This window comes from Pseudopipra pipra, chromosome 3 (assembly GCF_036250125.1).
Source record: "Pseudopipra pipra isolate bDixPip1 chromosome 3, bDixPip1.hap1, whole genome shotgun sequence".
Classification (NCBI taxonomy): domain Eukaryota; kingdom Metazoa; phylum Chordata; class Aves; order Passeriformes; family Pipridae; genus Pseudopipra; species Pseudopipra pipra.
Genome location: NC_087551.1, coordinates 101208830 through 101236249, shown reverse-complemented (window position 1 = coordinate 101236249; position 27420 = coordinate 101208830). Strand labels below are relative to the sequence as shown.

Sequence of the window (27420 nt, the reverse complement as noted above, 5' to 3'; positions counted from 1 at the left end):
CTTAAGACACCCAACCCCAACATAGTGTAAGTAGTCAGAGGCCATCAGCAAATTTGCCGATGACACCAAGTTGGGGAGGAGTGTCGATCAGCTGGAAGGTGGGAGGGCTCTTCAGAGGGACCTGGACAGGCTGGAGAGTTGGGCTGATTCCAACAGGATGAGGTTCAACAAGGCCCAGTGCCATGTCCTGAACTTTGGCCACAACAACCCCCTGCAGCGCTACAGGCTGGGCACAGAGTGGCTGGAGAGCAGCCAGGCAGAAAGGGACCTGGGATTTGGATTGACAGGAGGCTGAACATGAGCCAGCAGTGTGCCCAGGTGGCCAAGAAGGCCAATGGCATCTTGGCCTGTATCAGGAACAGTGTGGCCAGCAGGACCAGGGAAGTGATTCTTCCCCTGTACTCAGCGCTGGTGAGGCCACACCTGGAGTGCTGTGTCCAGTTCTGGGCCCCTCAGTTCAGGAAGGATATTGAGGTGCTGGAGCAGGTCCAGAGAAGAGCAATGAGGCTGGTGAAGGGACTGGAGCACAAGTCCTATGAGAAGAGGCTGAGGGAGCTGGGGTTTTTCAGCATGGAAAAGAGGAGGCTCAGGGGAGACCTCATCACTCTCTGCAACTACCTGAAAGGAGGTTGTAGCCAGATGGGGGTGGTCTCTTCTCCCAGCCAGCTACCAGTAAGACAAGAGGGCATGGTCTTAAGCTCTGTCAGGGGAGGTTTAGGTTAGATATTAGGAAGAAATTCTTTACAGAAAGGGTTATCAGGTATTGGAATGGGCTGCCCAGGGAAGTGGTGGATTCTCCATCCCTGGAGGTTTTTAAGATGAGGGTTTTTTAAGTGCCACTGGATGTGGCACTTAGTGCCATGGTCTGGTAACCACATCAGTAGTGGATCAAGGGTTGGACTTGATGATCTCAGAGGCCCTTTCCAAGCTGGCTGATTCTATGAAAAGCAGATCTCATTCAAAAGATCCAAATGTCTTGCTCTGGGGTTTCTACAAGTGATTTTCTGTGTATTTATTAATGTGTCCTCTGCAGACTCTGGAGTTCATCCCTGGGGAAGTGTTTGCAGTGGTGAGATGCCCAGGCTCAGTCCTGCACCATCCCTACCCCAGGCATGGTGCTCCACCACAGGTTGTGCTGCACATGGCCTTGCCCAGAAGGATTTCTTTTGGTCCCAGGCAACAAATCCCAAAGTGCAAGTAAACCCCGTGAGATGAAAAAGCCCTGGTTGCAGGAAGATAGATAATTCACTAACCAATGTGGTGGTGGTTTTACATTAATAAGTAATAGCAATTAGCTAGTGGAGCACATTACCTAGTAACAGTTTTCTACTTTAATGAAATAATATCGGTGTTTAAATAGGTAGAAAGCCCCACTTATCCAGGGAAGCTGCAGAGGGAGGTTCCAGCTCCTTGCTTTCCCTCATCTCAGAAGTCGTATATGCCTGAGCACAGTGGGAAGATGTCATAATGGCATGAAAACACAAATACTGCTGAGATTGCTCCCAAGAACTTGCACATACTTTTGGCTACCCTGTAGCTCTGTAGTCTACTGAAAAACTGAGTGGCACTGTACATACAGGGGCAAGGGAATCCCCAAACCTCATCTGCATAATTTTCCATATAATTTGAAAAGTGTGAGGAAACTACAAGCTGGCATTATCTGACACCAGCAGTTCTGGCTAGAAAGCTGGATTTGACACATAGCCTTGGCAAAGCACTTGCAAGCACCATTTGGCATCATCACAAGCAGTGTTGAACGTTTCTAAGGGATGTGTGACCAAAATTAAAAACGGAAGGAGTTTTCCACAGCATATTAGCTGGGATGGACAAAACCCCAAGTAGCCCAGTTGCCCACACCGCTCTTGGTTTGTGCTCATGCCTGCACCATTGGCACCCAACAGAAAAGTGTCACATCAACCTCATCATCTCAGCCTACAGAAACTACTAATAAAATAAATTTTAAATGTCTATCCAGATTTTATTTTCTAAGAGGAAAAATGCTCCTTTTCAGGCTAAAGAGCTTGAAAAATAGATTTATTAAGGCACCCCTTTTCCATGAGGCTCTGAAGGTAATTCTAAGGATCCTAATTCATATTTTAATAATCAGTATTTAGTGACCACTTGGAGCAAAAGGCTAACTGAAAATCATATTAATTGTGGCTGAAAAGTTACAGTATAAGGCTGAACGATCTGGTTCCTTTGACTTGCACTATTTCTAGGGAGATCAGTAAATACTAACACAGAAACATGAGGGCTTAGTTCCAGTCTATACCTCAGACAAGACCACTAATTTTTACATCGACATTTATAAAGATTGTATCCCTTAAATTGAGTGTCTAAAAATATTACTGTGGTCATACAGTGCAGCAGGACGAGCAGGACCTTCTGAGGATAAATATTATTAAAAATACATCTGACCTAAAATCTTTGCATCCCAAACTGAATTCAAAGTTGCCAAAAGTTCAAGGATGCTCAGATCTGAGGTTCTGGTTCAGGCAACTCTCTGGAGACTTGAGAAACCCGTTTACACTACAAAGAGAAAAACAGGAAGCAGAGATCATGTCACCCCCTGGGGCCTTTCCTCCAGCTGAGTTGGCTGGTCTGGGAGAGATTATTTCAGTTCCAGGCACAAACAGTAGGAACTTTCCTCTTCTCTTTACAAAGTTACAGCGTTGTCTGTGGAGAACTAACCCCGTGACAGGAGGCAATGCCTGCCATCAGGCTGTCTCTGAGCCCAGCTGATGGAAACCAAGGGAATGGATCAATGGAGTTGTGGGCTTGACACTCGGAAGTAGCTTACTTGGAGCATCTTTTCTTCACTGAAGTTATCACCTGGGCTAAACAAACAACTGAGTGTTTTTTTCAGAGGAGAATTGAATCCTGGTTTGCCCCACTGGCTTCTGCATCTTGGCTTCCAGGTGGCTTACATGGTCAGGTCATTGGGGTTTATCAGCAGGAAAACTCAAAACTGAGTGCTTCTCCAACATGAATTTGTAAAATTCATAAATTTGTCAAAATTGCATGTGAAGTCTAGAAACCACAGCACACAACTTGGGGAGCTAATCAGGTAAGCTGTAATTGCAAACCCTTGCATCAGGCAGCTGAATCATGAGATAAAGTGGGAGAATTGGGGATGAACAGCAAGAAAATCCACATTCTTGGCTTGGAGAGACACAGAGCATTTCTAGTTCCTTCACTGGCTGCTGTCAAGGCTTTGCAAGTAAATAATTACCATGAATAATCTATGCATTTCATGTACACTACTCACGTAGAGTAGTTTTAATGTAAAAGGTTTTAAGGGATTTTGAGAAAAACTGCTCAGAGCAGTTTCAAACAACTGCTAGGACATTTGCAAGTCCCTGATTTTAGCAGAATAACATTTTCTGTTTATTAAGGGTTTATCTCCTTGCTCTGGCTGTAAAAATACCGAGAACAGATGCTAAATTGCAGGTAAATATGCTGGGGAATGGCCTTGTATCAGATGTAATTGAGGCAAGAATTCTGGAAAGCCAAGAAGCTAAAAATTTGTCATGCATTCAATCTACTTAACAAGGGTTGGTGAATACAATTAGGGAAAATCAGAGCTGATCCATGGGCTATATATTGTCCAGAAGAGAAGTTAGTGCATGCTGAATACATTTTATAATTAGTAGTTCAACCAAGTCTAATTTCAGAATTGTTCATGCCATGATGGTGTGCTTTTATTCTTTCTCTGCTTTTGAGATATCATGCAGAGTATTTAGTTCTTCTCCCATCTTTCCAGATAATATGCCAGGCACCACTCTTAATAACACATCTGCTAAATTTCCAGTGTAACCATCCCCATGTATGCAGAGTCCTGTCTTATGGTTTCTCAATATCAGGTTTACACATTTCCAAGAACCCTTTTTCAAATGTGCAATTTGAAGCAATGGTTTTAGTCATTATTCTCTGGGTCTGGGCTAGTTGGTGGCCTGTGCTCTCCTGACAAGTGGGGAGGCAACCTACTCAAAGAAAATTAAAACCTCTGTAGGGAAAGTGCAAGTGGCTGGAGTGTTGGAAAGCGGTCCAGCAGAGAAGAACCTGAAGCTGTCTCACACAGTCGAGGGCAAGTGTAAGAGCTGTGGGATGCAGCCCTTGCTCCCACCCCAGCCTTTGCATAGACCCTATTCACCATCCATAGCCCTTGCAAAGCTCACCACAGGAAGGGGCTCCTCTGTGTAGTTGGGCCTCGATATCTTTTCCAACCTAAGTGTTTTTATAATTCTTTGAGAGGTTTCCCAGGTGTATTGGGTCTGGCTGAGCTGGAGTTCATTTCCCCACAGTAGCCCTCACAGTGTTGTGCCAGAAGGTAGCCGGAAGGGTATTGATAACACACTGGTGTTTTGGCTACTGCTGAGCACAGTATCAGCACTGTAACATTCCTTCCTCAGTCAAGAGCAAGATTCTAGGAGGGGATCCAAGTAGGTCAGCTGACCCAAAGGGGATATTCCATACCATAGGACATCATCTCAGATATAAAAGCTAAAGCAAGGAGCAGGAAGGGGGGCATTCATTGTCTCCAGTGGCTGCCTGCTAAGGAACTGTTGTGCGTGCTGAAGCCCTGCTTCTCAGCAGTGTCCGACCATCACTGCTCATGGGAAGTGGATAATAAACCCTGCTATTTTTTGCTTCACTTTTGCATGCACAAGCTTCATCTGGCTTCTGCTTTAATAAACTGCCTTATCCCAATCCACCAGTTGTTTTTCCACCTTACTCTCTCCCCTGTCCGGCTGGGAAGGGGAGTGATAGAGCGGCTGGGTGGGCACCTGGAGTAGCCCAGAGTAACTTCGGGTGGTGATTCAGTAAGCAGTGTAACACAAGCACAGAATTAATTCCCACTTTTGTCTTCATTAGCACAGCTATGCTCTATCAGTGTAATTAGGGCTTATAGCCCCTCCAAAATGTTTTTGTTGATGACCTGGCTTTATGGCATGAAGCAGAGAGTGCCTCTCTCTGATGCTCACCAGAAAACTGTGAGAGCTCTCTGGATTAAATACAGCAGTAAACCACAGTGCAACAATCCCAAATGGAAACTTTAGAGAACTTTGGCTAATGGTCTTTGAAACACAGTTTCACAGCACCTTTCAATATGAAAGGCCTGTTCTGTCTTCTGCTGGCAACACTTAGGTCTGTGATGCAGCTGGACTATGGAAGTCAAAGGAAGGTGTGTATCACGATTAAGATGAGTGATGGGCAGCACCAGAGCAGAGCTCACCCTGCTCTGACCACATCAGCTCCACCATGAGTGTGCACACACACTCTCATTCCCCAGGCAAGGGGTGGCATCATGAGACATGAGTGCAAAGCAAGCAGTGCAGCCACCTCCTGGAGAACATAGGTCCCAAAGGGTTGTCTTGTGTTCTCCACAAAAATCAACCTTGCTGTGGTTCTCAGTTGACTCATATGAAAGAAGTTTGCATCATGGGCCCTTCCTCATTGTGGGTATTCTCTCCCTTTTGGCTGCGTTCATATTTCAGAGTATCAAAACTAGGAAAAGCATGTAGAACTGATAGTCACCAGGATTACCACAACAGATCACAGCTGTCAGTACATGAGTGAGGTTTTAAGGCAGGCTAAGCCAGATCAGGGTATCTCCTTGGCAAACCATCCTACCCTAGATTTTTTGTCTTAGAACATGGCCTCACCCCTTTCAGGCTTATTTGCCAGGAATTCCTGAGAAAGGGTTGTGCTGCTGTGACATGCCTGGAAAATCTCACATTTGCTTACATTAGGAAATCAATCATTAAAGTATGGAAAGTGAGTCCAGGCTATAAGTGATTTTACAGTAAGCTTAACAACTTTTTTGGGGGAGAAGCAGCAGAGCAGGGTCTTTACTTGACCCTCCCGGTCTACACCTTAAGAGTTTCTGATTGTGCAACAGATTTGGTGGGTTTTTTTACAGTGGTTTTAATCTGCAAACCTCTTTCATAGAATAATAGAATCAGAATATCTTGAGTTGGAAGGGACCTATAAGGAACACTGAGTCCAGCTCCTGACTCTGTACAGGACAGCCCCAAGAATCACACCATGTGCCTGAGAACATTGTCCAAATGTTTCTTGAACTCTGTCAGGCTTGGTGCTGTGACCACTTCCCTGGGGAGCCTGTTCCAGTGCCCAACCACCCTCTGGGTGAAAAACCTCTTCCTGATATCTAACCTAAGCCTCCCCGACTGAACTTCATGCTGCTCTCTCGAGTCCTGTTATGAGGTCTCCCCTCAGTGTCCTCTTCTCCAGGCTGAACAGACCAAGTGATCTCAACTGCTCCTCATGCAGCTTCCCCTCAAGGCCCTTCACCACCGTTGTTTGCTCTCCTTTGGACACTCTCTAAAAACCTAATATCTTTCTCATATTGCAGTGCCCAAAACTACACACACTATTCAAGGTGAGGCTACTCCAGTGCAGAGCAGAGTGGGAAAATCCCCTCCCTCGACCAGCAATGCTTTCTTTACCTGATGCCCCCAGGACACAGTTGTCCCTCCTGGCTGCCAGGGCACTGCCAAATCCTATTCAACTTGCCATTGACCAGGACCCCCCGGTCCCTTTCCCTGGCACTGCTTTCCAGCATCTCATTCCCTAGTCTATACACACAGCCAGGGTTGCCCCAGATGCAGAATCCAGCACTTGCCTTTGTTAAATTTCTTATGGTTGGTGATTGTCCAGCCCTCTAATTTGTCAAGGCCTCTCTGCAGGGCATCTCTGCTTTAGAGGGAACCAACAGCGCCTCCCAGTTTAGTATTAGCAGAATAACAACTCAGAAAAAATTCCTAATAGAGGCTTTCAGAATGGCTTCCTGGGAGATATCCTAGGCTAGCTTTTACTATCACCTCATAGACACATTCTTTCTAATTTTTCCTCATTGGACTTTAATAGTTTGTGACCAGTTGGATTTAACTTCACAGTAAATGTCAAGAGCTGTGTATGATGTCCCCAGTCTCAGCAAATTACCTTGATTTTCACCACAGAAAGATCTCTCTGTGATTGCTGCAGTCTCTGGTTGCTGCCTGAGAAGTGATATACTCCTACCTATGCACTCTGACCTAGAACATCCAGGTCCTGAGAGCTTATGGGTGGAGGTTACTTTAATATCCACAGCTACCCGGATAATTTTGCATTAAGATCCCAATTCATGTTTGTTCTTAAAAATGTAATATGTAAATTTGATGAAATGCCACAGGTTTAATTTAGTATAAACCTACTGAAATCAATGCAGTTATTTGGATTCACAGCATGAGGGCTGACTCCAGCCATGCTTGGGTTACCAAACTTCCCAGTTCAAGCCATGGTGCTTCTTTGATTTTACTGTCTTAGAGCCAAACTTATTCAATATATTAAAGAATTACCTTGGCATGAAATGCAGGAGTGAGCTAATGACAAGTAATGAAGAGTCAGTGCCAGCCCAGGACAGATGGTCCTATGACAGTCTAAAGTAGGCTCTGGGGATGACTGGGGGTAAAGCTTGGCCAATACAAATAAGTTTGATTTAGCCCAGTGAATTGGGGGAAGAGTAGGGATAGCAGTGATCTCCATTAGTGCAGCAAACACTAGGGATAAGGATGGCGAGTAAACTAGGGGATGGCACGACTGGTGCCAGCAGTTGCACTGCAGGAGCAAATGAGCTGCTCTGCTCAGGAATGGCTTCAGACTAAAAACAAAATGGTGATTCTGGCCTGCTAGAGCAGGCAGGGTCAGGAAAGGCTCTTGGGGAAAACAGAGCAGTGAAAAATGCCTGCGAGCTTGAAGACAGCATTGGCTTTGACTATGAGAGGGTGGAAGACAGATGGTGAGTAGCAGTGAGGTCCCTGCCCATCCTCTGCATCTCACATGTCCCCTTGCACCCTCTGACAGGGTCTACTCTGCCATTGTTACTCCCTGGGAGGATGATGGAGGGAGGATGGCATGGTCAGCAAGCCAGCCAGGTCCCTGCAGCCCAGCAGATGCATGAGGGTTGTAGGTGTCTTGCAGGCGAGACAGGCACTGCTTTCTCTTGTCTGAAGATCTTCTCCTTCCTTCCTCTCTCCCTTCCTGAGACAGATAAAAGTAGGTAAAATGCCAGGGCTTGTTTTCTGCAGGAGGGGATCATTTCTGTCTTGCTTCTGCTCCCAGGCTCCTGTGTAAGTGGCAGTTGTGGGTATTACTAGACATCATTTCATAGAGGGTAATTTACCTGCCAACTTTTTAACATGAAGATCTTGTTATCCAGTTCTTTTTAAAGATTTTAAAGGGATCTTTTTCTCTACTTAACAACCACACCAAATAGTTAAGATTTTGCTTTAAACATGCTAGGGGTTCATCATTCAGGATAATATTTCTGTCATGCCCAGCACGACTTACAGTCACAGAGGATGAAGAAGCCTTTCAGCAGCAATGCCACTGTAGGAACACTAAAGAACAGATGCTTGTTGCTAGCATTATCCAAAGAGCAACAGAGTCCAGAATATCCTGAGTTTTGTATAATCAGCTGTAACAGAAGAGAGTGATTAGTGAGAGCTACAAGGATATGAACATTAATGCATGTTAATCAACCTGCCTTCAAAATATGTAAGAAAACAGAAACTAACCCTTGGATATAAATTCCTTCCTTGGGGTCACTTTGAATTGTCTCTGGACCCACAGAAGATTCTGCCCAGGGTATTTTTCAAAGGTCTGGTTGACATGGACTCCAAAAATACAGACACAGATGTGATGGCATTCTGTGCAGATGAGAAACCTGCTTGATGAATAAAGAGGAGAAGAAATTTGCAGATGAAACCCATCATCTTCCTCAAGTGGATGATGCCGTCGGGGCAGTGGTGTGTGCCTGTTTTCTGAGTTGTTATTTTTGGACACAGCCGCCCTTCTACCCTGGAACTGACTCACCTCTGCAGGAAAGCCTCTTCCCGCCCCATGTGGTTGTCTGCATTTTCCTTCCATGGCTCCTGATTTCCTTCTAGGGGCTTGCATCAAACCTCTCACACAAATAGTTTTAGAGCATGACAACTGTGACTGTTTTTACAGGGAGACACCTGAGCCAAAGAAAACAATAAATGCTTGAACTCTGTCCCATTAATCAGATCTCGAAGCATGATTATACCGAGTCTTGTAAACCCCAACAAGTAATTCCTCTTATCCTCACTTTGTGAGGATTTCCTCACTTTTGAAAGGTCATGCATAGATCATTCAAATTATTTTCACCAAATTCATGCTGCGTGGCAGGCCCAGGAACAGATTTTAGATCTAGATATTTGTAGGCAGCCCAAGCTGGAAGAGATGAGTTTTCAGTCAACATCTGCTTAGAAGCTGGTCTGAGATGTCCCTTCTCAGTGCTGTTACTTAGATCGTACCGGGAGAAAGTAGGGCAGGAACCCTTCGAGCACAGAGGAGACACAAACCTTTCTCTCAGCAACACCATAGTTACTCTCTCTACAATGAAAAAGTGTTCTTTCATGAAAGAACGTGAAATCCAGTGATTCAGGAAGCAAGCAGGCACAATGTTGCACAGCTTGACGGGACCAGGCATCCCTAAAACAGAACCCTTTCAGAAGCTTCAAGGACCTTTTGCAAGATCCTTGTGACGAATCTTTCCTTCAAATTCCCACATAAATTGGTCTTAAAAACAACAGGCAACAGCAGAAAAGAAAAAAAATAAAAAAGGCAAGAATCTTAGTAATCATTGTAAGTCTTAAAAAAATAAAGGGAGGGTGAAAGTTAGAGCTCTGCAGTGTGGGGAACCTGCAGGTGCCCAAGGGAGCGTGTGTGTGTGGTAGCAAAACTTCCTGGGAATGGGAGATGAGGTCATGCCTTGTCTTGGATTTTTGATTTGTTTAGGGGGTTTTTTGTCTCTGCCTTCCACTTAGGCACTCCCTCAGGTGATGTATGAACATCTTGTATCTTGCAAAAGCTTACAGTGAACTGCCTTTTGATAAATGCTTCATTTTAGCAGATCCATCTCTCCCATCCCCAGGCACACCGTGGCCATAAAAGCCTTCCCTATTTGATCAGAAACTATACCATCAATGAAAACTGCAATTTCCTGGCTAAAATTCAGATCCAAAATCTGCATGGAGATGAAGCCTTGAAGGGTCATCATATGCTCAGGGCTGATCACATTTTCCTGCCCACTCTTTCTCATCTTAAGATTTTAGTGGCTTAAATATGTAAGTGTTTGAAGCAGTCACAGTTTGTAGCTATGTTTTAGAATAAATAGGAAGTGAGAAGACTTGAGCAGCAGCAAGGTTGCCATGGCAATTATTTGTTGAAGAAGAGAAATTGCAACAATAAAACCCTGGAGAACGTCACCTTTTGCATCAGGCCCATCTGGACCTCAGAGAAGACAGGCTGCATGGCAGAAGAGAACACCCTTGCCCTCCCTGCTGCTCCTCAGCAGGGACTTGGGGAACCTGCCTGGGGGCACGGCCGAGGCAGTGAACCCATTGGTTCAGCATGAAGTTTTGTTGAGTGACACACACCTGAACTTTGCAGATACATTAAATCACACACGAGTCATCAAGTGATCCCAGCATTACTTACTTATAAATCATAGATGAATCATAAGGCATTAGTTTGACTCTTTAAACCATGGAGTATCAATCATATGTTTTGTCTCAGATTTCAGCCTGTAATCACTTTGAAAACAAGCTGATCTCTGCTGTAGGAAGGTTATCTGCAGGGTGGTCTTGTGCTACTCAGGTGAACATTGACGGACCACTACCCAGACAAGTAGATAAATGGAAAATTAATCCACATGCAATTACTTTAACTTACATGAGAATATCTCTGAGAACCACATACCAGATATATCAGCACAGTGATACCTGTATACTGTTATCTGAGCAATACAATGATAAATCGACAGCATTTGTAGGGAGTTTTTCCTTGTGGCTTTACATTTGATGTTTTATATATTTCATTTGCTTACCCCTGGCACCAGCCTTTAATGGTTGACTTCATTATTATTCTCATCTTACAAAGGAAGGGACAAGGACAGAAAGTGAATGGCAGCCAAGGTGAGATAGACACAGCAGAGCTGGAAACAGATCCTGTTTCTAGGCTCCATTGACACAGACCCTGCCTAATAGTATAAACTCATGGTCATTCTGCTGCCACTACAGTAGATGCTGCTGGCACTTCCTAGATGTGAGGGTCACACCATGTCTGAGCACCAGCATTTCAGTGACAACATTCAGAGACACCCTCGGGACATTTATGTTCACATATCAACATCACTGGCCCAGGAAGCAATGTTTGCATAAATAGTTTAAAAACGCTATCTGGAAAATCTTAACCACCATAGGACACCCTTCTCTAAGTACAACAGTAAAGTGACCCTTGTGCCTTAGGAAGAGGGAAGGGGAGGCAGAGCAGTATCTCACCAGTCACCAGACCAGCAGTGGCTGCACTGGGCAGCAAAGAGCACTTGCAAAATGGCCCCACCCTTCTCACCCGCAGGAGAACAACTCGGACTAAAATGGTGCTTCTAGAGGAAGGACTTAAAAGGTCACTTCATGGTCGTGTCTGTACTAGACTACGCTGACGCACAAATGCTTAAGCTATACTCACAAAATATACATGGGTCATAGCATATCCAAACCAGGTTCTGATTAACTTTTTGGGCACAGTTGGCCCGAAATGATCTTTCGTCTTGAAATATTTGTCAGCATTTTGTCTGGCAGAGCCAATCCTGTCTTGGAGCAGGAAGGTGGACAAGAAAGCATTCCAAGATCTCTTCAGGCTCTATTTTCTTGTGGACCTTGTTCTGGTTAAAATCAAATCCATTATTTTGATCCCTGCTTTGAACTATTAGAGCTTATGAAGCAGAACAAACTTCTCTGATACTTCTTCAATGCAGGGAATAGCCAGAGACACAGTTGTGTGAAATATTCATCAAAAACTGTGGAAGAACACCAAAACTGCTTTCCTACACAAACCAATGAGCCACGTAAAATAGAAGCCCATGTCCAACCGCGGCCAGCTATGCCAAAGTAAGAGGAAGATACAAAGTAGCACCTGGCATAAATTCATTACCAGCATTTCACACAGTCTTGACCATCAGTTAATATCATTTGCTTTCAGAAGAACAAGGCAGTTCTAGGATAATTCACACCCACCTGCCCTGTGGCTTTACACAGAATGCATCTTCCTCAGAACTGACTTGTATTGGTAATTGCCAAACAAATTTTTCATGCACAAAGACCTTGCTATTTAAAATAACAAACAGCTTGTCATAAAGAAATGAAAATCTGGGACCTTTATATTCCCAAAGTAGTTTTCAAGACAGGATATGAAAAGCTAAGGCTGCACTTAAAAGCCTGCATTAACTGAGTGCTTGTGAAATGAAGGTTAGAAAGGCAGTAGCCACCTTGTCCTCAGAAAAGACAGGAGAAAGGTTTGAGAATTGGGAATTAATTTAATCTACTTGGACCAGTTCACGAGGGAACCACTCCACACCAGGGAGGGCTTATCCATGGCTCCTTCCCCAAGGCTGTTCCTTGGCACGGTGTCTGTGGTGTTCCCAGCACAGAAAACAGTTTACCCAGTCACTGGCACAAACCTTCACGGGTACCAGGTGTGTCAAGACACGAAGGTCAGTGCAATCGACCCTGATGTCTGCCACTATTTGGAAAACAAACACCTCTCATTCTGCAGAGCACATTTCTGCACAGTCCTCCTTCTGCAGCTTGAAAACATTATGTATGCTTGGTGTCTCGCTACCTCGATACTGAAACACTGTCATCAAGCAAAGCTACCTCCTCGAATAACGTACTGAATGCCAAAGAACACAAACCATCCTACAGCAGGAAATTTAGTTTGCTTTAAGCAAAGTCATCTGCCAAATCCAAATTCTTTTTGCTATAAGACATGTTTGATAAAAAATATTTACATAAACTTATCCTTTGGAGGGTTTGAACTGCAGGTTCGGCTTTCACACTAACTCTGCTTCAACACTGAAATGAAACGTTTTTATTTCCCTATGTTCCTGCTTTTTAGCTTGGTCAAAGATCACTGCACTCACCTGACAGCAGAGCACATCTTCTGAAGCCCAAGTCAGAGCCCATGGGTCCTGCCTGTCTGTCAGAGCTTGCACTGAGGCCTCTGGTTTCAGAGATGTAAATATCGGCTCAATATCAGCCAAGCACTGTTTCTAAAGCAGTTTCCAAATCCTCCACGTTAAGGAGCTATTACTGTCTTATGAAAGGCTTCAGCAAGCAGAGACAGGTCTACTCATGGATCAGTTCCCTTCTCTTGCATTACTACAGATATTTACCTGAAAATAAGATGCTTTGTTAATGAAAGATAATCTATGCCTTGCTGCATTTCCCCACTAAAATCCATGTTTATTTTAGTCTTGGTATCATATGCAGAATTAGTAGGCTACATTAACAGGATCAGAAAAAAATACCTAATTTTTTGGAACTCTCACATACAATAAGCTGGGAGTGGGGAGAAGCATAAGTTCATACTGTCTCAGCAGGGTTATCTTCTGCTGGAAAGCTTTTGGATTCGTCAACATTATATTATGAAATTACTTTCATTTCTTTGCATCTCCCCTTCAAGGTAATATATCCCCAGGAACTCTTAGAAATCAATTTCTTTCCTACCCCTGACAGAAGAATTACCAGTGTCCAAAACAAATTCCTGACCATGCCCAGTCCTCTTCTGGACAGTAACCATGCAGCACCAGAGAGAGAAAGTAGGACAAAATCTGTGCAACATATGGTCCGTGAGGTGACTTGCTTCATCCCGCAGCTGCTGAGGGGGAATGGGAGCCACATGGTCTCTCCAGAGGCCACAAGGAGCAGCCAAGTGGCCCATCAGGCTGTGGGGCCCGGAGTCAGGCTGTTGGCCAGGGACAACACACGCACCATTTGGCTGGCCAAGTGGCACACATGTACTTCTGGCTAGCAGCCAGGTTGCCTCCCTCTAGTTTTGCCCAGCCCAAGGAGCAGACCAGTGGGAATCTGGATGTTTTCTGGGCTGGAGAGTGATGGAGGGTGTGGTTATTGTAGTGATGGGGGGCCGGGGACATGGATGGCTCTGTGGATACAAGTTCAGGGTTAAGTAAGAGATGTGGAAGCTGTTGCATTGTAGGAGTCTTAAGGCATAACAGATGGCAGATGTGAGGAATGAGGGGGAACCTGGGATCTTGTGGAGAAGAGGGAAGGAAAATTGAGGGTTAAATATCACGGGTGTAGGGAGTTGTGGCCCAGTAGTGATGTTTGATGTTCTCTAAAATCCAGTGTGCCCATGAAGCTATGCTCTATGCCCATGAGGGATGCACCGGGCTGTCTCACCAGGCTTCAGGAAACCAGGTTCACCTCAGAGAACACCTTCACTGTTTGCATTTGTAAACACCAGACCCACTGAACAGTGGGGTGTGGATCCACAGTGCCTGCACAGCTCACCTGTGTCCTGTTCGGGTTGGGCAGCATTTATGCTTTACATTTTTTTTTTTTTATGAGTGAATTTTCTATTCCCCAAGGTTACAGGAAGAATTTTCCAAATGGGGACTGGGTATCATCCAACCTCATCACCTCAACCTCTCATTTCACTACAGAGAATATTAAAAACTGAAATCCTTTTTCTGATGAGCTTCTTTGTGAGACATGATGGTTAGGAGTTTTTGATTGCAAACTCCTTTGAGCAGGTCTATAGAAGAAAAGTGATGGTGATTCTGATTTCTGTAGCATCTCCTGTAGCTTTGGCTGCGCTTGGCTCCACCTGTGCATTCACAGACTAGCTCTGGAGCAGAAAGAGACACACAGCTGCACAAGCCATCAGCTCAGACTCACAGAGCAGAAGCATTATGTTACTTGTTGCACTGTAGCCTCAGGATACCTATGCAATAACCCAATACTCATTATAGGAACAAAAGTTCTACAGATTATCACCAAATGCAATGATTGGTATTCATTGCATTATGATGTTCTTTAAAATAATATTATTATCTTTACAGGAGGAATATCACAACCACTTTTTCTTAGCAATGATTGCTTCAGTTCTGAATTACTGCTCATTAGCAAATTTCTTATATCAGAATGTGATGCTAGCGGGAGCTTAAAGTGTAGGCAAATAGGATTTCACATGCAAGTATGATTCATTACCACCACCAGGTAACAGAATTACCTATTCAAAGACCTCTGAACTATTCATTATTCACTGAAGGTGAGGTATTATGTTTATTAACAAGTGGTGTTTGCATGAGCTTGTCCACATTCTCAAGAGGGCATAAAGGCACTACAGTGTGCATCAGACTGTGTAGAGAAAATTAGACACATCAAGAAAAAAATTAAAGGACTTGACCTCCCCAGTTTTGGCTCCAAAGTGAAACACAGTGAAAACTTGGTGAGAAGTGCTTCTGCAACTGTGAGTTGGTGTTGCCTCCCATCATTGCTGGCTCATGTCTGCAAGGCATGTGTGCAGGTGGCACTGTCTCTTTCCTTTGCTCTTCTGGAAGTGCCTCCAAGCTCCCCACAGCAGGCTCATAAACCAGCAACATCTTCAAGCTCTCCTGATGAAAATCTTCCCTTCTCCTTGCAAAAGATGTGTGCTGTGCAGCACCGCCAGCACTGGGAACAGCAGTGTCCCAGTGATTTCCCAGGAATCTGGCCCTTTGTTGGTCAAACACACACTTAGGAATCAGCCTGCAAGAGTTTAATGTACATTCACATCTTCTTCTGTCAGGTGCTCTTAGATAAGGACAGATTTTCAAGAATGGAGCCAGAAGAGTCCAAGGAGGCAGGTACAAACACCTCATGGTCATCCCTTTTTGTTCAAACAGTTAAATAACAAATCTTTTGTACACTTTGCTATTTCATCCCGTGGTGATGTTCTGCTGCAGGAATCATGGCCAGTGTAAGGCACAAGTATTGTCCCATGTAGCTGACTATTTGTGTTCTCCTGTGGAGAGCAAAGTGCATTTTGTCTTATGCTTACTAACTCTGGGTAAGTCTGCAAGCTTGTCTCCTCCTAAACCTCACAAGAAGGAAGGGCCTTGCATGAGCAAATAACCACTAAAAGACAGAAAAAAGAAGGTAGGAATAGGTAGGAGGTTCTTGGACACAGGACTTCCAGGGTTTGCTTCATGCGAATCATAGGGATCATATGACAACATCTTCATAAACGGTATGAAGGAGTGAGGAACAGAGATTGTTGCTGATATGAACTGATTCAGAGCAATAAAACTGAAAGCTGACTGTACAGAGTTGTAGTACAATCTTGCAATAAGGGGCTGGATGATAAAAAGTGAGAAGAAATGAGATATTGATAAATGTGGAATAATGTATACTGGAAAGACAACTTTAACTCCATACACACAGTGAAGGGCTCTGACTGGGTTGCTACCTCTCGGGAAAGCGATCTTAGAGAGGTTTGTTGAACTGTCTACTCAAAGCTCAGGACTAGTTTGAAAAGGCTAATTTTAATATCAGTATTAGGAAGTGATAGGAAAGAATTTGAGAAAAAAAACCAAGAAAATATTGCAATGATTGTATGCCTGTATCTTACCATATATCTCTACAGTGGCATTGGCATCTCTTCCCAAAGCAACACAACAGTAGTAGAAAAAGCACCAAGATGTGAAGCAAGGGTGATTTCCTATACAGGGAACAACCTGACAGAGATAAGGAATCTTCAGCCTAAGGAATAGAGGACCATGAGGAATATATGCTAGGGTTTATAAAGCTGCGAGGCACATAGGGAAAGTTAATAGGGAATAATGATTCAACTTCTCGTAATAAATTAAAAAAAAGCTAGGGGACCTCAGCAAAAATTTTCTAGTGGCAGATTCAGAAACAAGAGGTGTACATAGTGTGTTGTCAAAGTCGGGAACTCACTGAGACATCATAATGGTGGATGTCACAACTGTATGTGTTCAAATAGTGAATGGAAATTGTTGATGGAAGAAAGAACATATCAAATATTATGAAGTACAAAGATATCTACTTGACTCAGGAGTTCCTTGGCAAAGCCTTGTGGGGAAGTTCTCCTACAGCTTTCACACTTTGGTGCTTGTGTATAAGCATTCGCTGTCAGTCATCGTATTTTTTGTGTGCCTTAACTTCCTCATAGTTCTAAGTATCGTTCTGCAGTCCCATCAGAGGTGTGAGGATGAAACAGTGAAACCTAGTAGAAATGTAAGTCAAGCTCACAGGGGAATAAATGACACCAGGGTGTGCTAACCCAGGTCACAGAAAGAACAGATGCTTCTTGAAACAGAGGATTTCTTTGGCAACAGTGAAAAACTATGATCTTCTTGCTTGTCTTGACATCTTTTAATCCACACTATCCTATGGCTTGCACAGTGTTTATCTCTCTTTCTGGACATGGGCAGAGACAACCTGCTGACTGTCCAACCATCCACTCTCAGCAGTACAGAGTTGGTCCTAATGCTTTCTGGTTGGAAGGGATCTTAATAGAAAAGTTGCTAGTAGGTTGTGTTTGTAGTGTGCTTAATGCAGTGGAGGATTAAGTGAACAAAATAATACAAAAAAGAATATCGATTATTAATTGTGAAGATAATAACAAGACAAGATTTGTTTGTTACATGTTGGGGGGGGAAACAGGTTTTTTTGATGCTTGAGCTTGTACTTGAACTCATAAAGAACTTTGCAGCTTTGTCCTGTGTATTCCTTCTCACTCTTGGCCAATTGCCACATGCCAGCCTCTGTGCACTTAGGGATAACCAGCAAAATCTCTACCGAGGGCTGATGTGCAGGACCTTTTTACAGTCTTCCTTTATGTCACAATGCCTAGATTGGTGCAAAAGTGACCTACGAGCCACAGTTCCTAGGATGGGTCTCAGCCAACCCTTCCACTTGCCAGGGTTCCTCTGCAGGGTGCACAACACAAATCTCTGCAGAGGAAAGGCAGTTGCTTGGACCTCTCAAGGTCTGGGAAAAGACAGGTAGCCTTTACGTTCTGAAGGTTCAAACACTTCATCCTCCCCATGGGTGTGCTGAGCATGTGCTGCAGTTGAAGGTAGTTGGCAGTACAAACACTTCATAAGAAATGAGAGATATTTCCTACTCTGAATTACTGCTGCCTCATCTGAGAATGAGTGAGCAGGTGTTGGACATGGTTTTGGACCATCTGCAGTGCGTGAATGCAAGCCATGCATTAAGTAAGGTTATTAACTTTAAATTGATCAGATAAGTACAGCTCTGAGCAGAAATGTTGAGTTTGGCTGTTAATCTGGGGGGGAGCTGTGCTCACAGGAGTCCTAGCTAGATGAAGGAGCCAAAATGAGGATGTACTTTCAACAAGTTTGAGAAATACTGATTTGGATGGACTCCACTGATGGTAAAACCAGTGCTGGTGTGGGGTTGTGCACGGTCCCCAAGGATGATGTCCCATGGGTGCCAACACTGCCAACACTGCGTCACTACAAGGGCACAGCTGAAATGCCCTTTAAATGTCAGTGAACAATGTAAGGAAGACATCAATTATATATTTATCTTGTCCTATCTTATGCCTTTTCTGGCATCAAAATCTAATACTATAAAATGTAGGAGATTTATAAGAAAACTAAATACCTAAAAGAAAAGGTCATAGCTGGCAGGACAGGTGACAAAAAAAAAGACAGGATGTCCACTTTGCTAGTATTAACTGTTGGATAAACCTCATTGTCCTGAGCAGGTTGTGAAGTCTAGGAGAGGGCTGTTATAGTAGCAAACTCAAAAATAGCAGGTTAGCATCACTCAACAACTGAAGGACAATGAGATGGGGTATTAGACAAAAAAAGCAAAAAAGCTGCTGAAGGACAAGAGTAGAAATAAAATTATGGAAGATAAGACCTGCCAAAGAGAATATTTAATTCTTTGAAGAGATTAAGTGTTTGATTTATAACTGCAAAGACATAATAGATTTTTGCAAGGTTCTTTCTGAGCACAATATTGGCATTCTGATTAGAAATTGTCAATATACAATATTAATAAAGCATTATGTGGATAAAGAAGTGACTAATAAACAGATCAAAAAAGCACTTTCTTCATCAAACAGGTTTGTTATCTATGAGATCTTATGAAGATCAGCAGGAGCCTGATACCTCTCCAAAATTTTTATGGATAAAAATCCGTAAGACTACACTGTTGGTAGCAACTGTTGGGGAGGATAGAAAGATCTGGAACACAAAGCAAACTGAGACTTTTAAAAAGCAAGGCATTTAAAGGAAGTAAAATTCAAAGCTGGCTTGATCCAAGCAAGGCAGGTCAGCCCTAAAAAGAGCTGCACCTCAGAGGTGACTCTGGAGCATTCAACGCAATGCACCACGAGCATTCAACGGGGTTAAAACCTTCAAAGAATTTTAGCAGACAGAAAGGCAATAGAAGTAATGAACTATATGAAGCAAAGCATAGAGAAACTGAACACATTTGTCTTGCCCCTTCCCAATACCTCCAGACTCAGAAACCACCAGCAGCCCTTGCACTTTGCTGGGTGCTGAGGCTTTTCCCCGCCAAAGCCTGCACCCCTCTTATTCCATGATGCTGCTTTCCTTGGATTTTAACCTCCTGTTATTTGAAACCCAAGTATGCCCAATCACTTGAAAAGCAGGCACCTTGACAGGAACACAAGCAACTCTAGAAAACATCAGTCTGAAAACAAATCTTTTCCTGGCAGCTGATAAGAGCAGACAGAGAATGGAACCAGCAATAGTCATGCCACTGTAAGGAATTGTTGTGGCCAAGGATGCTTCTGCTGGGGCATGCACTGCTTTGTCAAAGGACTTCATTTCTCAATGGTTTTGAACTGCTTATGCTGTACACATGTCACTTTCTAATTTATTTGGCTAATGAAGTTTCTGAGAAGCAAATTAGATTGCTATTGACACTGAATCTAATCCAGCCCCTTCTTTGTCACAGTCACTTTCTGAAATGAAGTTATAACAGTGTTGTAAAAAATACTTGATGTGACAGGCCTGGAAGATGAAATGGTTTGTTGATGTCAGTCTGTGCTAATGGAAGCTGAGTCGAATTGCTCAAGAGCAACAAATTATACAGACTTAGGGCATAGAACAATTTCAGCTACATCACCTTAATGTTCTTTTTAATGAAAACAAATTGCTTTGTGCTATGTAAAGCAGTGCCAGTGGGAGCTGCAAAGTTCAAAATGACACAAGGGCATTGGTAGATTCCTCATCCAGCTCAGTAGAAGTGTGACAGACTGAAAAATGAGGAAGGAACCCCATTGGTTTCTTCCAGAAGAATTTGGTCCCCACCATATATTACTGAATCTTTGTTTAGATACTATAGTAAGGCAAATATGAGGAAATATTCTTGTTTCATTCACAATAGTAACTGCTTATCATTTAAGTTCATCAAAGTATCCATTAAACTTCACTTAAATTTGCAACACCTCTGAAACCTGGCCTACATTTCAAAATGTTTAGTTATTTAAACCATGGTGATATAATTGCAAAAGAAAAAAGAACAACCTTCAGCAAGGCCTTTGACACTGTCTCCCATAATATACTCCTGGAAAAGCTGGTAGCCCATGGCTTGGACAAGTGTATCCTCTTCTGGATTAGGAGCTGGATGGAGGGTCAGGCCCAGAGAGTGCTGGTGAATGGAGCTGAATCCAGCTGGCGGCCGGTCACCAGTGGTGTTCCCCAGGGGTCTGTGTTGGGTCCAGTCCTGTTTAACATCTTTATTGATGATTTAGATGAGGGGATTGAGTCCATCATCAGCAAATTTGCTGATGATACCAAATTGGGAGGGAGTGTCGACCTGCTGGAAGGCAGGAGGGCTCTGCAGAGGGATCTGGATAGACTTGAGAGATGGGCTGATTCCAATGGGATGAAGTTCAACAAAGCCAAGTGCCAGGTCCTGCACTTTGGCCACAACAACCCCCTGCAGCGCTACAGGCTGGGCACAGAGTGGCTGGAGAGCAGCCAGGCAGAAAGGGACCTGGGGGCACTAATTGACAGGAAGCTCAACATGAGCCAACAGTGTGCCCAGGTGGCCAAGAAGGCCAGTGGGATCTTGTCCTGTATCAAAAATAGCGTGGCCAGCAGGAGCAGGGAAGTAATCCTTCCCCTGTACTCTGCGTTGGTGAGGCCACACCTTGAGTATTGTGTTCAGTTCTGGGCCCCTCAGTTCAGAAAGGATATTGAGGTGCTGGAGCGGGTCCAGAGAAGAGCAACAAGGCTGGTGAAGGGACTGGAGCATAAGTCCTATGGGGAGAGGCTGAGGGAGCTGGGGTTGTTTAGCCTGGAGAAGAGGAGGCTCAGAGGTGACCTCATCACCGTCTATAACTACCTGAAGGGAAGTTCTAGCCAGGTGGGGGTTGGTCTCTTCGCTCAGGCACTCAGCAATAGGACAAGGGGGCACGGGCTTAAGCTCCTCCAAGGGAAATTTAAGTTGGATATCAGGAGAAAATTCTTTACAGAGAGAGTAATCAGGCATTGGAATGGGCTGCCCAGAGAGGTGGTGGATTCACCATCCCTGGAGATTTTTAAACGCAGATTGGACGTGGCACTGAGTGCCATGATCTAGTAAATGGACTGGATTTGGATCAAGGGTTGGACTCGATGATCTCGGAGGTCTTTTCCAACCCAATCAATTCTATGATTCTATGATTCTATGATTCTATGATTCTAAATAAGTGGATCTACCAAGGAGCTGTTAATTCAGTACAGTTTATTTAAATTGTGCAAACAATATTAGCAGTACTCCAGTGAGTGATTATTATTTGTGTGGTGTGGCACCTCAGGCTCGCAGCAACACACCTGCATCACTCTGTACTGGGTGCTAGATGAATATACAAATCTAAAATCAACATTTTTGTACTAGGCTTTTAATATCCCAAATACATTTGGAAAAGATCAAATCTTTAACTGACATAGAGCAACCATATCCTCATTTTAAAGAAGAGGAAAACTGAAGTCAGGTCAATTTTTTTTTCTATCACAAAGGTGAAAATGGAGACATTTACAGATTTCCACAGAAGAGACTTGACAGGACACCTTTTCCCACAAAGACATTGGATTGCTGATTCCAGGTCATATAACGAAGTGGGACCCAGTCCTTTCCTTTTTGCTTACCCTGACCACAGAGAATCATGATCCTTTTTCTTTTGGAGATGACTACATTTCAGTGCCACTCTTCTGTATTGTAACAGTAATTCTTTTCAGGAGTAAACTTTCTCCTTTGTACCTGTACATTCATAAATGCCTTGAGGTTAGTTTTTAAATTTTAATAGTCTTACTGGGGACAGACATATCTACCTTCTGTATTGAAAAAAAAGAGTTGGAATAAATATGGATGTCATTATAACTGTGTTATTATACATGGCCACTGAAAAGACTGACTTTGACCAGGTTGGTGAGCCAGGTGAAAGAACTGTGGTGCTGTTCAACAGGCAACGCAGCTGTGCCAGAGCTCTGGGACTGCTCTGGTAGGTCTGAGCTCAGAGTCACCACACAGTCACTAATGCTTTTTGTTTGCAATAAAAGAGAGCTCTTACAGCTTTGACAGGTATATAATAGATCATATCCCATTTCCACCTTTTGATGCTTAGATGACACACTAAACATTTTGCTCAGTTTCAACTACTGTTTCTACTACCTTTTTGCTAATGCATCCATCGGAAAAGCATCAAAAATATACTTCTGGAGACAGACCTTGATCATATGGCTTTCGGGAAATATCTGCTTGGCCAAACTGAAATGCATGAATGAATTAGCAGTTAGATATTCTGAAAGCAAAAGTGACATTGTATGAGCCAGGTGACTTTTCCTGCAGCATGAGCAATGGATTATCTTGGGGAACATAAGCAAATTCTAAGAGGAAATGTATTTATTTAATAACTAATAACTCATACATTCACTGGCAAAATAATTTGAATATTAAGTACATTTGTGAAGATCAAAGTCTATTCAAGAATAACTAAAATGAGCTAGTATGATGAAGCACATGGACAGCAAAAAAATATCCTCTGTTCCATACTCCGTCAAAATTACACAGGTTTCCAAATGGCCTCCATTCCCTTGCACACATTATTAGTTCTTTGGCTATTTGTGTACAGATGTGCATTCAACAAAACCATGAAGTATCTACATGAGCCTGCATATCCTAGTGTGGCCATTACACAGACACCTTTCCATTCCCATGCAAAACTTAAATTTAAGACTAAAACGGCCTTGCCTGTGAAATAATTTCTTTCAAAAATTACTCTGCTGAGCAACAGCTATTTTATTATTTGACAGCACATAGAGGAATTGTAGGCAAAAGCCATGTTGCTGTTACAGAACTTGGAAGCTGAGAATCTCCCCAGTACAAGGAGGATGTGGACATACTGCAGCAACTCCAGTGAGGGCCACAAGAGTGACGAAGGGACTGGAGCATCCATCACACAAGGAGAGGTGGAGAGGTGGGACTGTTCAGCCTGGAAAAGAGAGGGCTCAGAAGGATCTTACCAAGGTGGTTAACTACTTGATGAGGAGGGAGTAATGAGAATGGAGCCAGGCTCTTTTCCATGGTGCCCAGTGACAGGATCACAGTCACTGGGCACAAAGTGAAACACAGGAAATTATGTTTAAACAAAGGAAAAGATTCTTCTTACTGTAAGGGTGGTTGAACACTGGAGCAAATTGTGGAGTCTCCATCCTCGGAGAGCCTCAGAACCCAACTGGACACAGTTCTGGGTGACCTGCTGAGGGTGACAGTGACAGAGCAGAGCTTGGACTCATTGCTCTGCAGAGGCCCTCCCGCTGGTACCACAGCATGCTTGCCCCACTTGAAGGCCTGATAGAAAACATTCTTGCACTTTGCAAGTGCATTCTTGCACTTTCCTTCTCCTCTTCTACCTTGCTCTTCTCATATCCCTCATTTATTTCTGGTGAGTCTTTCTGACCTCTGAACCACAATTTTATGAGCTGGCTGACTTCCACTATGGCTGGACTGGATGATGACTGGACAGGATTATGGATGGACTGTGTCTTCAGTATTTAATGTTTTCAATTGTTCTAAAAGAATCAGAAACATTATAAAACGACTGAGCTGGGCAACAATCTCATTGGAGTCACTCTGTGTCAGGATACCACAGGGAATGCCACCACCCTTGCATTAAACACTTCAGCAGGAAGTAATAATCCAAATTTAAACCAGATCACAGGGACATGACTTTATTTAGTCTTATTTTAAGGCTGCTGTTGTAACTGCAGTAACAGTAGAGCTCTTTATATGACTGATGCAGTATCTTGTGGAACGGGACAGGTAAGACCAGGGTTCACCTACACAATCAAGTTGGTAAGCTTATGATTTTGCTGTCCCTCCCATGTGGCATCACATGCTTCGTGATGCTTGAAAGCTTCTGCTGTGGAGAGAGCAGGGCCAGTCTGCCAGGCTGTGAACACCTGCAGGATCCATGAGGCTGGGTGTAAGGTCGTGGAGTCACCGTCCCACCTCCCAGCAGGACTACCTTCCTGAGCAGTCTCCTACTGCCATGTGCCTGCAAACTGAGTGTGCCTGAGCCTCAAGTACTGCTAACCATTCATCTTCACAACTAATGACATGAAAAATAAACAAAACCTCATGCCCTCTTTTTTTTTATCATTATTGCCTTGTGACTTTTAGCCCACACAATTGTTCCAGCTCTCTCCCTGCCCCAGAGCACCTACAACAAGGAAGGTAATTCATTCCCTTCCAGTAGAGAATACCTTGTTGTGGTAAGGGCTATCCCAGAGCCAAGGACATCTCTGTTATTAAATCAATTCCTCATCTTCTGTCTTAAAAAACAAAGGAAGATGAAATAATGTGCAAACATGGCATGCTAAAATTAATCAACGTGATTGAATTTTGAGACTCACCTCTTAAATTCCTGAAGAAGAAACCCTTTCTTTAAGGACTGGAGAAGAGAAAAATCAGAAAAATAAAATAAATTAAAAATTGAGGGCTGTGGTGCTGCTAGTTGTACATATACGTATATAAACAAGATACAGTTTACAGTTCAGTTGTGGTACTAATAGCTTGTCTCATTTTGTGTGACAACAAGGATAATATACTGAGGTAGGAAACAGAAATGAAGGGGACATCCATAAAGATGTCTGTAAGCACAGTAAATCCTCAGGATCCAAGCAGGGCAGGACACTCACAAATGCACCGCTGTCCCTGACAGCCCTTTGCCAGGGGTCTGTTGCTGATGAGACAGCTCTTGGCCTGAGAGACTATAACTCCTTTCCTGCACACACAGGGGATGGTAACTGGTTCGCTTGGATGGCAAAAGACAGAATTTTCATTAAATCTGGTACCTGGGCAGGCAGCCTGCTGCCTGCTGAAACCTAACATATGCGACTGGCTCAGCCTCGCAGGAGGCAGAGAGAGAGGAAATCCAGGGTAAGGAATAACTCATACAACAAGCAGACCAAGAGGAAAAAAAAAAAAGAAAAATGTTATTTAGGTGCAACCCCCTGCTAGGTATAAGACAGATGGTATTCCAGGGCCAAGAGCCAAGATTTTTTTTACTATTGGCCAGCAATTACATGAAATTCTGTTTTTTTATTTATTTACTTACTTAGTCTTCAATTCAAAATACCTTAGAACTAAATCTGACAGTGTTCAAATTCAGTTTACTTCAGGTTTACCTTTTTATCCACTAATGGGTTCAATTCCTTTTTGATCTTTGCTTTCAGGATGGTGAAGTTTAAAAACTGAGGTATAGAATTTTCATGAAGACTGCTGACAGTTTCACTCTGCATCAATGCTCCCAAGACTTTCCAGCAGCAAACCTGCTTGGACAGGTATGGCACGAGCAGGCCTTTCTTCTCTTTCCCCTCCTGGAAAAAGATGTCATGGCGATTGCAATGACATCATCTGTATGCAGGGAGGGAAAAAGGAGTCCCACACATCTCACAGCAGGGGGAGGGGAAGGGAAACCACAACCAAACACAAGGCAGAAGGGAACAACCTACAGGAACTCAAACTCCGTGACGACAAGACCAAGGGAGAAGATGTCATGGCAGTTGGACAAGGGGCCAACAGTGAGCAAGGTATGGTGCTGCCGGGACTGGAGAGCTTCCACCTCCACCCCCCTCAGCCACTGACCACAGCTGAACCAGGCGGGGAAGGGGATGGGAAGCACCTCATGGTGTCCATGGGATGTGCCAGATGTGGTCTGGGAAAAAGCCCAGTGCATTAGGTATGCCTTTATCTCAGGGATGGCTTTGAGAGATTGACAAACGAGAAGAGCTTATATTACATAATTACTTTTAAAAACAAAAGTAGTGGGGTTTTTTTCAAGTAAGAAAGGTCTGGTTATGTGATCCAGATGGGTTTTTGTTTAAAATCCTCTCCCCCAGATCTGTGTCATAGCATTTTCTCAAAGCAAACTGCCCAAGGACTGAATTAGAATAAGCCAGAGCATTAAATCCGTTAGTTCACAAGGTTTTAATTTTCTCTTTGTTAAATTTAGTGAAAGCTCTTTTACAACACCCTAAAAGTGTTATTTAAGAGAAAATGTGATTTTAGCAGTCAGAAAAAGGAGACAAGGTGTCGGGGCTTATGAATCAGATCGTAAAGGATAAAACAATGAAGCTCCACTGATTTCCACTAAACTAAAGCCATTTTACACCACCTGGGCATCTGGTCTTTCAGCTTTAGCTCACCTCCACTGCCAAATCACTGTTGTCATAACGCCCTTCAACAGAGGACATCCATTAAAGGAAACAACAACAATATGATTTTTCTTCCTTTTCTGCTGTTCCAAAGATAATTACAACTAGAGAGTCTAAATAAAAGGTTGTCTTTGCTTTCAGCTTTGTACATGGACATTATTTTGCAGTGTTGGACACAAGATTTAATCACAGCTTACATTTCCTTAGATACCTCTGTCAGTCATCCTGAAACACAAACGGGGGGGATTTCAGCCCTTTGAGCATCACCATGAACGTGCCCTGCCTTTCTTGGTGTTGTGGGGGCAGAGCCACCTCCTCTGGGATAGGTAGAGGACTGCCTGCAGAGGATCAGCTGTTGGGCCTCTGAGTCCAGCTCTCCACACTCACCCACAATTCCTGGTCTCTCGTAAGAAGGGAGAGACGGACATTGCTTGCTCACCGAGCAGATGAAATTACTCAAATGCTAAAAGAGATTCATGAGGGGATCAGCCCACAGCCTCAGTTGGAGCATGGGAACCGACAGAGGAAGATGCAGAGGGAAGGGCTTTGTATGGCTGTAGAGGAAACCACGGCCCTTCACAGAGAATTCATTAATGTTTTATGAGTCCTGTCTAGAGGTCAGACCGCATGTAAGGGTCTCTCTGGGGATTTATTCCATCATTCACTCTCAAGAAACTCCCAGGTTTGCAGCCTGCAAGTGACCCATCTTTGCTCTTGGATGCATTTCACCAGAAGTTCCAGTGTCTGAAGCAGGACACAGCCATATCCATGCCTGGCATTCCTGTGCTGGTTCACAACTACTCATAAGTCTTTTTTAG

General features: G+C 43.6%; 2 long non-coding RNA genes across 4 annotated transcripts; one reads left to right on the top strand and one right to left on the bottom strand.

Annotated features, from left to right (window-relative positions):
* The first annotated feature begins 16955 nt into the window (after positions 1-16955).
* LOC135410627 (uncharacterized) lies at positions 16956-19075 on the top strand. Of its 3 annotated transcripts, none has more exons than XR_010428798.1 (2): positions 16956-17129; positions 18994-19075. It is a non-coding gene; the product is annotated as an uncharacterized LOC135410627 (long non-coding RNA). The 3 variants fall into 3 exon arrangements; XR_010428799.1 differs by lacking the exon at positions 16956-17129 and adding an exon at positions 17806-17899; XR_010428797.1 differs by lacking the exon at positions 16956-17129 and adding an exon at positions 17806-17973.
* Positions 19076-22822: 3747 nt separating this feature from the next.
* LOC135410626 (uncharacterized) lies at positions 22823-24839 on the bottom strand. The gene is made up of 3 exons (XR_010428796.1): positions 24800-24839; positions 23554-23643; positions 22823-23376 (listed from the first exon to the last, which is right to left on the bottom strand). It is a non-coding gene; the product is annotated as an uncharacterized LOC135410626 (long non-coding RNA).
* Positions 24840-27420: the final 2581 nt, after the last annotated feature.